General features: G+C 47.6%; 4 long non-coding RNA genes across 4 annotated transcripts; all 4 read left to right on the top strand.

The window, feature by feature from the left end:
- The first annotated feature begins 1,036 nt into the window (after window positions 1–1,036).
- On the top strand, window positions 1,037–1,409 carry LOC136305132 (uncharacterized). Its single transcript, XR_010725057.1, has 3 exons — window positions 1,037–1,085; window positions 1,180–1,221; window positions 1,310–1,409. It is a non-coding gene; the product is annotated as an uncharacterized lncRNA (long non-coding RNA).
- Window positions 1,410–2,513: 1,104 nt separating this feature from the next.
- LOC136305138 (uncharacterized) lies at window positions 2,514–3,865 on the top strand. The gene is made up of 7 exons (XR_010725064.1): window positions 2,514–2,768; window positions 2,847–2,888; window positions 2,987–3,032; window positions 3,127–3,168; window positions 3,257–3,393; window positions 3,493–3,572; window positions 3,650–3,865. It is a non-coding gene; the product is annotated as an uncharacterized lncRNA (long non-coding RNA).
- A 275-nt stretch (window positions 3,866–4,140) lies between these two features.
- On the top strand, window positions 4,141–4,980 carry LOC136305136 (uncharacterized). Its single transcript, XR_010725061.1, has 3 exons — window positions 4,141–4,712; window positions 4,791–4,832; window positions 4,931–4,980. It is a non-coding gene; the product is annotated as an uncharacterized lncRNA (long non-coding RNA).
- LOC136305135 (uncharacterized) lies at window positions 4,979–6,732 on the top strand. The gene is made up of 5 exons (XR_010725060.1): window positions 4,979–5,112; window positions 5,210–5,254; window positions 5,357–5,400; window positions 5,486–5,526; window positions 5,611–6,732. It is a non-coding gene; the product is annotated as an uncharacterized lncRNA (long non-coding RNA).
- The last annotated feature ends 5,580 nt before the right edge of the window (window positions 6,733–12,312 follow it).

Here is a 12,312-nt window from a genome sequence, read left to right as displayed (position 1 = left end):
CCTTTTGATCTCCATGGTGAGGTGTGCAGGGCAGAGCAGTCCCGGTGCTTGTCGTGTCCCTCGTTTGTTGCGCACTCTTTGTTTCATGTCTTTTGCCTTAGCCCTTCAAGGGGCCTACCAAAAACCCTGGTATCCCTCTTAGCCTCTCTGGACTCTCAGTTCCTCGGCCAGGTGCCAATGCCCTCGGACCATCGACTCGGGAGCTCGGGCAGGCATGGGCATCGTATCTCTCTTCAGAAGCATCCAGTCTAATGTCTTTCTAGGTCTTGTTCTGAGCTGTACTGACAGCCGAGCACCACCAGCATCCATTCCGGTGGATTAGGACTTGTAAGAATGCAAAGGTAGATAGCAGAGTGTGACCGGAGCATTCTCGAGTGTTCATCTTTGCGGTTCTTGGGATAAGTCATCCCCTTAGCATCTTTTTTCCTGCAGGTTTCTCTGAGCCCGGTCAGCTCTCCTTTCAGCTTACCTCGGTCATTTGCTCCCGAGTTCTCTCGGTCCTCAGGGTCATTCCTCTCATCGAGAGTTTTCTTTCCCTGTCGCGTCCCTTTGTTTGTTGCGTCTTGTGTCACGGGTGTGGGTGTGTATTTGGCACGGAGTTGCTCTGCCCTGCAGCACAGCTGGGTGTAGGGGTAATAGGACAAATTTGAAATGCAGGGTGCATTGGCTTCTAGGTGGGATCTGTAGATTGACCCAAGATGTGTGGAGCTGTCAAGTTATCCTGCAGCCCTTTGACTCTTGTCCTAACTTTCTTTCAGATGCAGATGGATTAACCCTGTGGCAGAGCAGCCCCTGTGGGATTCATCGGTTCCCCCGAGAAGGTCAGTCCCTGTCGGTCTTTGCAGGGGAGGTGTAAATGGTGGCTCTGATACAGCCCTGACCTTTGTCTTTGTTTTTAGGAGCTTATGCAGGATATTGGCAGTCCAGGAGAAGCGGGCCAGGTGAGCATTCACTGGTGGACAGCAGCTGTTGTTGTTGCTCCGCTCTCCATTTCTGCCTCAAGTCTAACCATCCACTGTTGATTTTTGTTTTATTTCAGGTGGTCTGCTTGTGAGGTTGTCGTGGCTCAGGCTGGCAGCGGCCAGGTGGGTGTGAGTTTAAGTCAGTCCCAGTTTGGTTTTGCCGGGGGGGTGTACATTGTGAGTATGTTACAGCCTTGTTTTTTGTTTTTATTTTTAGGAGGTAAAGCGGGATCTTGGCAGTCCAGGACCAGCTGCCTAGGTGAGCATTGACTGGTGGATGGAAGTGGCTGTAATCGCTCAGGTCTCAATTTCTGGTGCACCTCTAAGCTTCTATTATTGTGTTTTAGGTGGTCCACTCTTCTTCTGCTGAAGTACCCTCTGCCATGAGATCATGAACTTGGGCACCTTTTTTTGTGAGCCCTTCAGAAGCATTACAGGACTGTGTGATCAAGCCTCAATTTCTCTGTTTGAAGCTGCTTTCCAGGTAGGCTTTGATAACAGCTGAGGAGTTGGGGAGGCAGGTAGGAGAGAGGGTCCTATCAAGTTTCAGCACTGTCAAATCCCCTGTGTGTTCTTAATCCCGGCCTACCCCAGGACGATGGCATGACTCTCCAAGCACGGCCGAGGCAGCGGGCTTGAGGGCCTGGGCGTTCTCAAGAGATGGTGAGTAGCAGAATTGTTGGGGTTTGGGCGATGCTGTGCTGCTAAGATCACACAGTGATGTTTGCTTTTCTTTATTGCAGCTGACTAAGAGAGAGCAGCCTGGTGTTACCAGGAATTTCCCTGAGGGAGAGGCGGCCTTCCTTTTCACCTGCCAGGATTCTGCATCTCCAGATGTCTGAGAGATAAGTGGAGGGCTCCGAGCCACGGAGGGGACGAAAGCGGGGGGCCGGGTCGGCTTTCAACCGGGAGTGGTTTTTGAGTTGGGTTTGGAGCTGGGGTTGTCCAGGAAGCGGCCCCTTAGGCTTCCTACAGGGAAAGTCTCCCTTTTGATCTCCATGGCGAGGTGTGCAGGGCAGAGCAGTCCCGGTGCTTGTCGTGTCCCTCGTTTGTTGCGCACTCTTTGTTTCATGTCTTTTGCCTTAGTCCTTCAAGGGGCCTACCAAAAACCCTGGCATCCCTCTTAGCCTCTTAGGACTCTCAGTTCCTCGGCCAGGTGCCGATGCCCTCGGACCATCGACTCGGGAGCTCGGGCAGGCATGGGCATCGTATCTCTCTTCAGAAGCATCCAGTCTAATGTCTTTCCAGGTCTTGTTCTGAGCTGTACTGACAGCCGAGCACCACCAGCATCCATTCCGGTGGATTAGGACTTGTAAGAATGCAAAGCTCGGTAGCAGAGTGTGACCGGAGCATTCTCGAGCGTCCATCTTTGCGGTTCTTGGGATAAGTCATCCCCTTAGCATCTTTTTTCCTGCAGGTTTCTCTGAGCCCGGTCAGCTCTCCTTTCAGCTTACCTCGGTCATCTGCTCCCGAGTTCTCTCGGTCCTCAGGGTCATTCCTCTCATCGAGAGTTTTCTTTCCCTGTCGAGTCCCTTTGTTTGTTGCGTCTTGTGTCACGGGTGTGGGTGTGTATTTGGCCCGGAGCTGCTCTGCCCTGCAGCACAGCTGGGTGTAGGGGTAATAGGACAAATTTGAAATGCAGGGTGCATTGGCTTCTAGGTGGGATCTGTAGATTGACCCAAGATGTGTGGAGCTGTCAAGTTATCCTGCAGCCCTTTGACTCTTGTCCTAACTTTCTTTCAGATGCAGATGGATTAACCCTGTGGCAGAGCAGCCCCTGTGGGATTCATCGGTTCCCCCGAGAAGGTCAGTCCCTGTCGGTCTTTGCAGGGGAGGTGTAAATGGTGGCTCTGATACAGCCCTGACCTTTGTCTTTGTTTTTAGGAGCTTATGCAGGATATTGCCAGTCCAGGTGAAGCGCGCCAGGTGAGCATTGACCGGTGGACCGAAGCAGTTGTTATTGCTCCCGTCTGAATTTCTGGCTCAAGTCTAACCATCCACTGTTGATTTTTGTTTTATTTCAGGTGGTCTGCTTGTTAGGTTGTCGTGGCTCAGGCTGGCAGCGGCCAGGTGGGTGTGAGTTTAAGTCAGTCCCAGTTTGGTTTTGCTGGGGAGGTGTACATTGTGAGTATGTTACAGCCTTGTTTTTTGTTTTTATTTTTAGGAGGTAAAGCGGGATCTTGGCAGTCCAGGACCAGCTGCCTAGGTGAGCATTGACTGGTGGATGGAAGTGGCTGTAATCGCTCAGGTCTCAATTTCTGGTGCACCTCTAAGCTTCTATTATTGTGTTTTAGGTGGTCCACTCTTCTTCTGCTGAAGTACCCTCTGCCATGAGATCATGAACTTGGGCACCTTTTTTTGTGAGCCCTTCAGAAGCATTACAGGACTGTGTGATCAAGCCTCAATTTCTCTGTTTGAAGCTGCTTTCCAGGTAGGCTTTGATAACAGCTGAGGAGTTGGGGAGGCAGGGAGGAGAGAGGGTCCTGTCAAGTTTCAGCACTGTCAAATCCCTTGTGTGTTCTTAATCCAGACCTACCCCAGGACGATGGCATGACTCTCCAAGCACGGCCGAGGCAGCGGGCTTGAGGGCCTGGGTGTTCTCAAGAGATGGTGAGTAGCAGAATTGTTGGGGTTTGGGCGCTGTGCTGCTAAGATCACACAGTGATGTTTGCTTTTCTTTATTGCAGCTGACTAAGAGAGAGCAGCCTGGTGTTACCAGGAATTTCCCTGAGGGAGAGCCAGCCTTCCTTTTCACCTGCCTGGACTCTGCATCTTCAGATGTCTGAGAGATAAGTGGAGGGCTCCGAGCCACGGAGGGGACGAAAGTGGGGGGCCGGGTCGGCTTTCAACCGGGAGTGGTTTTTCAGTTGGGTTTGGAGCTGGGGTTGTCCAGGAAGCGGCCCCTTAGGCTTCCTACAGGGAAACTCTCCCTTTTGATCTCACCACTGAGGTGTGCAGGGCAGAGCAGTCCCGGTGCTTGTCGTGTCCCTCGTTTGTTGCGCACTCTTTGTTTCATGTCTTTTGCCTTAGCCCTTCAAGGGGCCTACCAAAAACCCTGGCATCCCTCTTAGCCTCTTAGGACTCTCAGTTCCTCGGCCAGGTGGCAATGCCCTCGGACCATCGACTCGGGAGCTCGGGCAGGCATGGGCATCGTATCTCTCTTCAGAAGCATCCAGTCCAATGTCTTTCCAGGTCTTGTTCTGAGCTGTACTGACAGCCGAGCACCACCAGCATCCATTCCGGTGGATTAGGACTTGTAAGAATGCAAAGCTAGGTAGCAGAGTGTGACCGGAGCATTCTCGAGCGTCCATCTTTGCGGTTCTTGGGATAATTCATCCCCTTAGCATCTTTTTTCCTGCAGGTTTCTCTGAGCCCGGTCAGCTCTCCTTTCAGCTTACCTCGGTCATCTGCTCCCGAGTTCTCTCGGTCCTCAGGGTCATTCCTCTCATCGAGAGTTTTCTTTCCCTGTCGCGTCCCTTTGTTTGTTGCGTCTTGTGTCACGGGTGTGGGTGTGTATTTGGCCCGGAGCTGCTCTGCCCTGCAGCACAGCTGGGTGTAGGGGTAATAGGACAAATTTGAAATGCAGGGTGCATTGGCTTCTAGGTGGGATCTGTAGATTGACCCAAGATGTCTGGAGCTGTCAAGTTATCCTGCAGCCCTTTGACTCTTGTCCTAACTTTCTTTCAGATGCAGATGGATTAACCCTGTGGCAGAGCAGCCCCTGTGGGATTCATCGGTTCCCCCGAGAAGGTCAGTCCCTGTCGGTCTTTGCAGGGGAGGTGTAAATGGTGGCTCTGATACAGCCCTGACCTTTGTCTTTGTTTTTAGGAGCTTATGCAGGATATTGGCAGTCCAGGAGAAGCGCGCCAGGTGAGCATTCACTGGTGGACAGCAGCTGTTGTTGTTGCTCCGCTCTCCATTTCTGGCTCAAGTCTAACCATCCACTGTTGATTTTTGTTTTATTTCAGGTGGTCTGCTTGTGAGGTTGTCGTGGCTCAGGCTGGCAGCGGCCAGGTGGGTGTGAGTTTAAGTCAGTCCCAGTTTGGTTTTGCCAGGGGGATGTACATTGTGACTCTGCTACAGCCTTGTTTTTTGTTTTTATTTTTAGGAGGTAAAGCGGGAGCTTGGCAGTCCAGGATCAGCTGCCTAGGTGAGCATTAACTGGTGGATGGAAGCTGCTGTCATTGCTCAGGTCTCAATTTCTGGTGTAACTCTAACATCCACTGTTTAATTTACTTTCATTTTAGGTGGTCCACTTGCAAGATTTCCTGGTCCTGGATGCCAGTGACTTGGTGGGTATCAGCTTGAGCTTTATGTATTACTGAGTTCTGTTAGATTGTGGTGATTGTGTTTTCTCAGTGACTCAGCCTGCTGTTTTCTTTGTGTCTTTGCAGGTGCTGCTACTGTCCTACACATGCCAAGGATTAGGGGCAAGCGGGTAAGTTGGCTTTTAGGCATTAGGGGTGATCCATAGGCATGGGGTGTGTAGCAGCATGCTAAATGTGTACCTTTTCCTTTTGCAGGTACCCTCTGGGTAGACTGTGGAGCCAAATCAGTATCTGAGGTGAGTTGGGGCAGAGGTGCTTGGAAAGCCTGGGGATTAGTTTCCTGTCACACAATTTTCACAGTTTGTACTTTGTTGTCTTAGGTATTGAGAGGAGGTGCAGAGCCTAAGTTTGGATACGGCAGCGCCGAAGTCCTCGGAGGATGGATTTTGTCCGCTCGTCTTCCAAAAGATAAGTGTTGGGGTTTGTGTTTGGGTGCAGGGGAAAAAACTTTGGAAGTGGGAGGCAATTTCACATTAGCTTAGAAGAGAGGGCCCTAGTGGGTTGGGTCCCTCTGAAGTAATGGGAGAGGGTTTCCACTCGGTCTCGCCGGAGCATTTGCCAGGCAGGGCAGTTCAGCATTCTAGCGTGTTTTGCGTCGTCAGCAGTCTTTGAGTCTCGGCGGCGTAGCGGACGTGTTCACCCGACGAGGTTGCCTTTCATCCGGAGGCATCGCCACGGTCACCCGGCAGTCATCGCTTTCTTCACTCGGCTTCCCGAGCTTCTGGAGCGTCCTCTTAACAGCTTAGGCACTTAGTCTAGTGAGCAGTTTTGTTTGTATTGACTTGGAACTGACTATGTTTGTCTTGGAAGTGACTATGTTTGTTTTGTATTGCAAGTGACTATGTTTGTTTTGTATTGCCAGTGACTATGTTTGTATTGCATTGCCAGTGACTCTGTATTGTATTGCATTGCCAGTGACTCTGTATTGTATTGCATTGCCAGTGACTCTGTATTGTATTGCCAGTGACTCTGTTTGTATTGTATTGCCAGTGACTCTGTTTGTATTGTATTGCCTGTGACTCTGTTTGTATTGTATTGCCTGTGACTCTGTTTGTATTGCACTGCCAGTGACTCTGTTTGTATTGCCAGTGACTCTGTATTGTATTGCATTGCCAGTGACTCTGTATTGTATTGCATTGCCAGTGACTCTGTATTGTATTGCATTGCCAGTGACTCTGTATTGTCTTGCATTGCCAGTGACTCTGTATTGTCTTGCATGTGACTGTGTTTGTATTGTATTGCAAGTGACTGTGTTTGTATTGTATTGCATGTGACTCTGTTTGTATTGCACTGCCAGTGACTCTGTTTGTATTGCAAGTGACTCTGTTTGTATTGTATTGCAAGTGACTCTGTTTGTATTGTATTGCCAGTGACTCTGTATTGTATTGCAAGTGACTGTGTTTGTATTGTATTGCAAGTGACTGTGTTTGTATTGTATTGCAAGTGACTGTGTTTGTATTGTATTGCAAGTGACTGTGTTTGTATTGTATTGCAAGTGACTGTGTTTGTATTGTATTGCAAGTGACTCTGTATTGTATTGTATTGCAAGTGACTCTGTATTGTATTGTATTGCAAGTGACTCTGTATTGTATTGTATTGCAAGTGACTCTGTATTGTATTGTATTGCCAGTGACTCTGTATTGTATTGTATTGCCAGTGACTCTGTTTGTATTGCAAGTGACTCTGTTTGCATTGCACTGCCAGTGACTCTGTTTGCGTTGCAAGTGACTGTTTGTATTGCACTCTAAGTCACTGTGCTTGTATTGCACTCAAAGTCACTGTGCTTGTATTGTATTGAAAGTGACTGTGTTTGTATTGCACTCTAAGTCATGATGTTGCTGTATCCTACTGTATGACTTATGCTTGAGCTGCCCTGCCCTGGCACAGTCACAGTTAGGTAGAAGAGTTGTAGGGCTTTGCAGTTCATCTTTTTTCTGTGGAGTTTTGGGTAGAGAAGGTATGGGCCCTGAGGGGGGATGATGCCTAGCTGTCAGGTAACCACTTGTTGACCACCTGTCGTTGTCTTGCAGGTCTCCGGGCAGGATTAGTCTCTCTGTGGTTGCTGATGCTACGGAGTCTCTTGGAATCTACTGGGTAAGCTGAAGAGTGACTGTGTATGTCTGAGACTTGTCTGTCTGCTTGGGTTTGCCTGTGCGAGTGTGTGTGCTGACTGGTTCTAACCTTGTGTGTGTGACTTTTGCCTTCCAGGTTTTTCAACACATTTTAAATTTAGAATAAAAAATCCCCAGCCGGGGGTTTTTTTTTTTTTTTCCCCCTGGCTGGGTTTTTTTTTCCTCGGTCCCGGCCGGTCTGCGAGGCGACGTTCATCGCCAAAGTTTGGGCGCCGACGGCCTAGGGACCGGGGTTTTCGTCAGGCAGGCTGATTTTTTCAGGGCTCCCGGGAACCACGTTCCCGAGGAGCGGTGCGAGTGTGTGCTGATGGTAGGGGATTGAGAGGTGAGAGAGGGTGGGTTTGTGTGCATGTTGACTGGTTCTAACCTTGTGTGTGTGACTTTTGCCTTCCAGGTTTTTCAACACATTTTAAACTTAGAATAAAAAATCCCCAGCCGGGGGGGTTTTTTTTTTTTTCCCCCCGGCTGGGTTTTTTTTTTCCTCGGTCCCGGCCGGTCTGCGAGGCGACGTTCATCGCCAAAGTTTGGGTGCCGACGGCCTAGGGACCGGGGTTTTCGTCAGGCAGGCTGATTTTTTCAGGGCTCCCGGGAACCACGTTCCCGAGGAGCGTTGCGAGTGTGTGCTGACGGTAGGGGATTGAGAGGCGAGAGAGGGTGCACGGTGCGCATGCTGAAGGAGGTGTGTGCGGTGGACGATTGTTATGTTTTATGTGTGCTGCTTTTGTTTTGGGTTTCCTGTAACAATAAAACAAGATATAATGAGTGTTTCAGATTTTGAAAAATGGTTCTATTGTGTTAATAGTCATTTGGCTTGTATTGACTTGTATTGTTCTGTATTGGCATTTGCTGCTGTATTTCAATGTATTGCTCTGTATGTAAATTGTAATTTTATAGGTGTGCCTATGGACTGTATCTGTATTTGCATTTGTATCTGTTGTTTCTGTATGTTTACTAAAGTGTAAAGAAACCCATTCATGCAATAAAAGCTGAATATACCCTAATAAAGATGCCCCCCTGCCCCCCCAATAAAGATACCCCGTGCCCCCCTCTCCCCCATTTGGCTCCTGTGTTTATTTGGTGTCAGAGTCATTTATTCTATTTCCTACCTCAAGGTAAGTCTATTTTCCTCTCTACACCTTCATGCTATTTCCTTTTCTGTCTAATTCTGCTTCTTTCTCTCTTAACTCTTAATTTTTCTCTGTTATTCTATTTCTAGATGTTTTTCTGTTTCTCTTTCTCTTTAACTCTCTTTTTCTGTCTGTTTTGCTTTCAGTCTGTTTCAGTCTGTCTTTTGCTTTCACTCTGTTTCACTCTTTCTCTCTCATGCTGTTTCTCTGTTTTTCTCTTTTGATTTCTATTTTTTCTCTAACCCTGTTTCTCTGTATGTCTTTGTGTCTATTTCACTCTCTATTTCACTTCCTTTCTATTTCTCTCTGTCTATTTCTCTCTGGCTCTGTCTATTTCTCTCTCTTTGTCTGTTTCTCTGTGTTTTTCTCTGTTTCTTTCTATTTCTCTGTCTTTGTCTATTTCTCTATTTCTCTCTGTCTTTGTCTTTTTCTGTCTTAGACAAAGACAGAGAGAAATAGACAATTTCTCTCTTTGTGTTTTTCTCTTTCTCTATTTCTCTCTGTTTCTGTCATTTTCTCTCCATCTCTATTTCTCTCTGTCTTTGTCTTTTTGTCTGTCTGTATTTCTCTCTTTGTCTATTTCTCTCTGTCTCTGTCATTTTCTCTCTGTCTCTATTTCTCTGTCTTTGTCTATTTCTCTGTCTTTGTCTATTTCTCTGTCTTTGTCTATTTCTCTGTCTTTGTCTATTTCTCTCTGTCTCTGTCATTTTCTCTGTCTCTATTTCTCTGTCTTTGTCTATTTTTCTCTGTCTCTATTTCTCTGTCTTTGTCTATTTCTCTCTGTCTCTATTTCTCTCTGTCTCTGTCATTTTCTCTCTGTCTCTATTTCTCTGTCTTTGTCTCTATTTCTCTGTCTTTGTCTCTATTTCTCTGTCTCTATTTCTCTGTCTCTATTTCTCTGTCTTTGTCTATTTCTCTCTGTCTCTATTTCTCTCTGTCTCTATTTCTCTGTCTCTGTCTCTATTTCTCTGTCTCTATTTCTCTGTCTCTATTTCTCTGTCTCTATTTCTCTGTCTCTATTTCTCTGTCTTTGTCTATTTCTCTGTCTTTGTCTATTTCTCTCTGTCTCTATTTCTCTCTGTCTCTATTTCTCTCTGTCTTTGTCTATTTCTCTCTGTCTTTGTCTATTTCTCTCTGTCTTTGTCTATTTCTCTCTGTCTCTATTTCTCTCTCTGTCTCTATTTCTCTCTCTGTCTCTATTTCTCTCTCTGTCTCTATTTCTCTCTGTCTCTATTTCTCTCTGTCTCTGTCATTTTCTCTCTGTCTCTATTTCTCTGTCTTTGTCTATTTTTCTCTGTCTCTATTTCTGTGTCTCTATTTCTCTGTCTTTGTCTATTTCTCTCTGTCTCTATTTCTCTCTGTCTCTGTCATTTTCTCTGTCTCTATTTCTCTGTCTTTGTCTATTTTTCTCTGTCTCTATTTCTCTCTGTCTCTGTCATTTTCTCTGTCTCTATTTCTCTCTGTCTCTGTCATTTTCTCTCTGTCTCTATTTCTCTGTCTCTATTTCTCTGTCTTTGTCTATTTCTCTCTGTCTCTATTTCTCTCTGTCTTTGTCTATTTCTCTCTGTCTTTGTCTTTTTCTCTCTCTGTCTATTTCTCTCTGTCTTTGTCTATTTCTCTCTGTCTTTGTCTATTTCTCTCTGTCTCTATTTCTCTCTGTCTCTATTTCTCTCTGTCTCTATTTCTCTTAGTCTCTATTTCTCTTAGTCTCTATTTCTCTCTGTCTCTATTTCTGTTTCTCTGTCTTTGTCTTTTTCTCTCTCTGTCTATTTCTCTCTGTCTTTGTCTATTTCTCTCTGTCTTTGTCTATTTCTCTCTGTCTCTATTTCTCTCTGTCTCTATTTCTCTTAGTCTCTATTTCTCTTAGTCTCTATTTCTCTCTGTCTCTATTTCTGTTTCTCTGTCTTTGTCTTTTTCTCTCTCTGTCTATTTCTCTCTGTCTTTGTCTATTTCTCTCTGTCTTTGTCTATTTCTCTCTGTCTCTATTTCTCTCTGTCTCTATTTCTCTCTGTCTCTATTTCTCTTAGTCTCTATTTCTCTCTGTCTCTATTTCTGTTTCTCTGTCTTTGTCTTTTTCTCTCTCTGTCTTTTTCTCTCTTTTCCTTTCTCTCTGGTGCAGCAGTAGGGCTTTTCAGGCGGCCAGGGAATAAATATTAAAAAAAACTTTAAATTTAAAATAAAAATATTTACTCCCTGGCCGCCTGAAAACCCCTACTGCTGCACCAGACTTATTATTTTTATTCTTTTTATTTATATACTATATATAGTATATAGGGTGTATATACATCCCATATACTATATAGCCCCCCCAATTAGTACTCCAGATGGGAGTAGCAACCAATAATTATTAATCATCACCACAGTCTACTCCCATCTGGAGTACTAATTACCCCCCAATTAACCCCTAATTATGCACATGACGTCACTAATTATGCAAATGAGCTAATTAGCAAAATTTTTTTGGCGCGCGCGCACACAGACATCCCCTGATTTTGATTGACAGCGACACACCCCCCAGGGTTGATTGACAGCTAGCCCACCAGCCCCACCCCCTGTCGTCGACGTCACCGCAGCCCCACCCCCTGTCGTCGACGTCACCGCAGCCCCACCCCCTGTCGTCGATGTCACCGCAGCCCCACCCCCTGTCGTCGACGTCACCACGGCCCCCGCCCCCTCGTCGCCGACGTCAGGGTTAGGGTTAGGGGTTAGGGTTAGGGGTTAGGGTTAGGGTTAGGGGTTAGGGTTGGGTCCCCAAGGGTCCCCAAGAGGGTCCCCAGAGAGGGTTAGGGTTAGGGTTAGGGTTAGGGTTAAGGGGTTAGGGTTAGGGTTAGGGTTAGGGTTAGGGTTAGGGTCAGGGTCAGGGTCAGGGGTCAGGGTCAGGGTCAGGGTCAGGGTCAGGGTCAGGGTTAGGGGTTAGGGTTAGGGGTTAGGGTTAGGGGTTAGGGGTTAGGGGTTAGGGTTAGGGTTAGGGTTAGGGTTAGGGTTAGGGTCAGGGTCAGGGTCAGGGGTCAGGGTCAGGGTCAGGGTCAGGGTCAGGGTCAGGGTCAGGGTCAGGGTTTGGGGTTAGGGTTTGGGGTTAGGGTTAGGGTTAGGGTTAGGGTTAGGGTTAGGGTTAGGGTCAGGGTCAGGGTCAGGGTCAGGGTCAGGGTCAGGGTTTGGGGTTAGGGTTTGGGGTTAGGGTTAGGGTTAGGGTTAGGGTTAGGGTTAGGGTTAGGGTTAGGGTTAGGGTTGGGGTTAGGGTCGGGGTCGGGGTCGGGGTCGGGGTCGGGGTCGGGGTCGGGGTCGGGGTCGGGTCGGGGTCGGGGTCGGGGTCGGGTTAGGGTTAGGGTTAGGGGTTAGGGTTAGGGTTAGGGTTAGGGTTAGGGTTAGGGTTAGGGTTAGGGTTAGGGTTAGGGTTAGGGTTAGGGTTAGGGTTAGGGTTAGGGTTAGGGTTAGGGTTAGGGTCAGGGTCAGGGTCAGGGTCAGGGTCAGGGTCAGGGTCAGGGTTAGGGTTAGGGTTAGGGTTAGGTTAGGGTTAGGGTCCCAAGAGGGTTAGGGTTAGGGTTAGGGTTAGGGTTAGGGTTAGGGTTAGGGTTAGGGTTAGGGTTAGGGTTAGGGTTAGGGTTAGGGTCCCCAGGGTTAGGGTCCCCAGGGTTAGGGTTAGGGTTAGGGTTAGGGTTAGGGTTAGGGTTAGGGTTAGGGTTAGGGTTAGGGTTAGGGTTAGGGTTAGGGTTAGGGTCCCCAGGGTTAGGGTTAGGGTTAGGGTTAGGGTCCCCAGGGTTAG

Source organism: Chamaea fasciata, unplaced genomic scaffold (assembly GCF_029207755.1).
Source record: "Chamaea fasciata isolate MVZ Bird 193981 ecotype frontalis unplaced genomic scaffold, bChaFas1.0.hap1 SCAF_293, whole genome shotgun sequence".
In the NCBI taxonomy this organism is placed as follows: Eukaryota; Metazoa; Chordata; class Aves; order Passeriformes; family Sylviidae; genus Chamaea; species Chamaea fasciata.
Note: the sequence above shows the minus strand (reverse complement) of the source record. Positions and strands in the feature narration are given on the sequence as shown.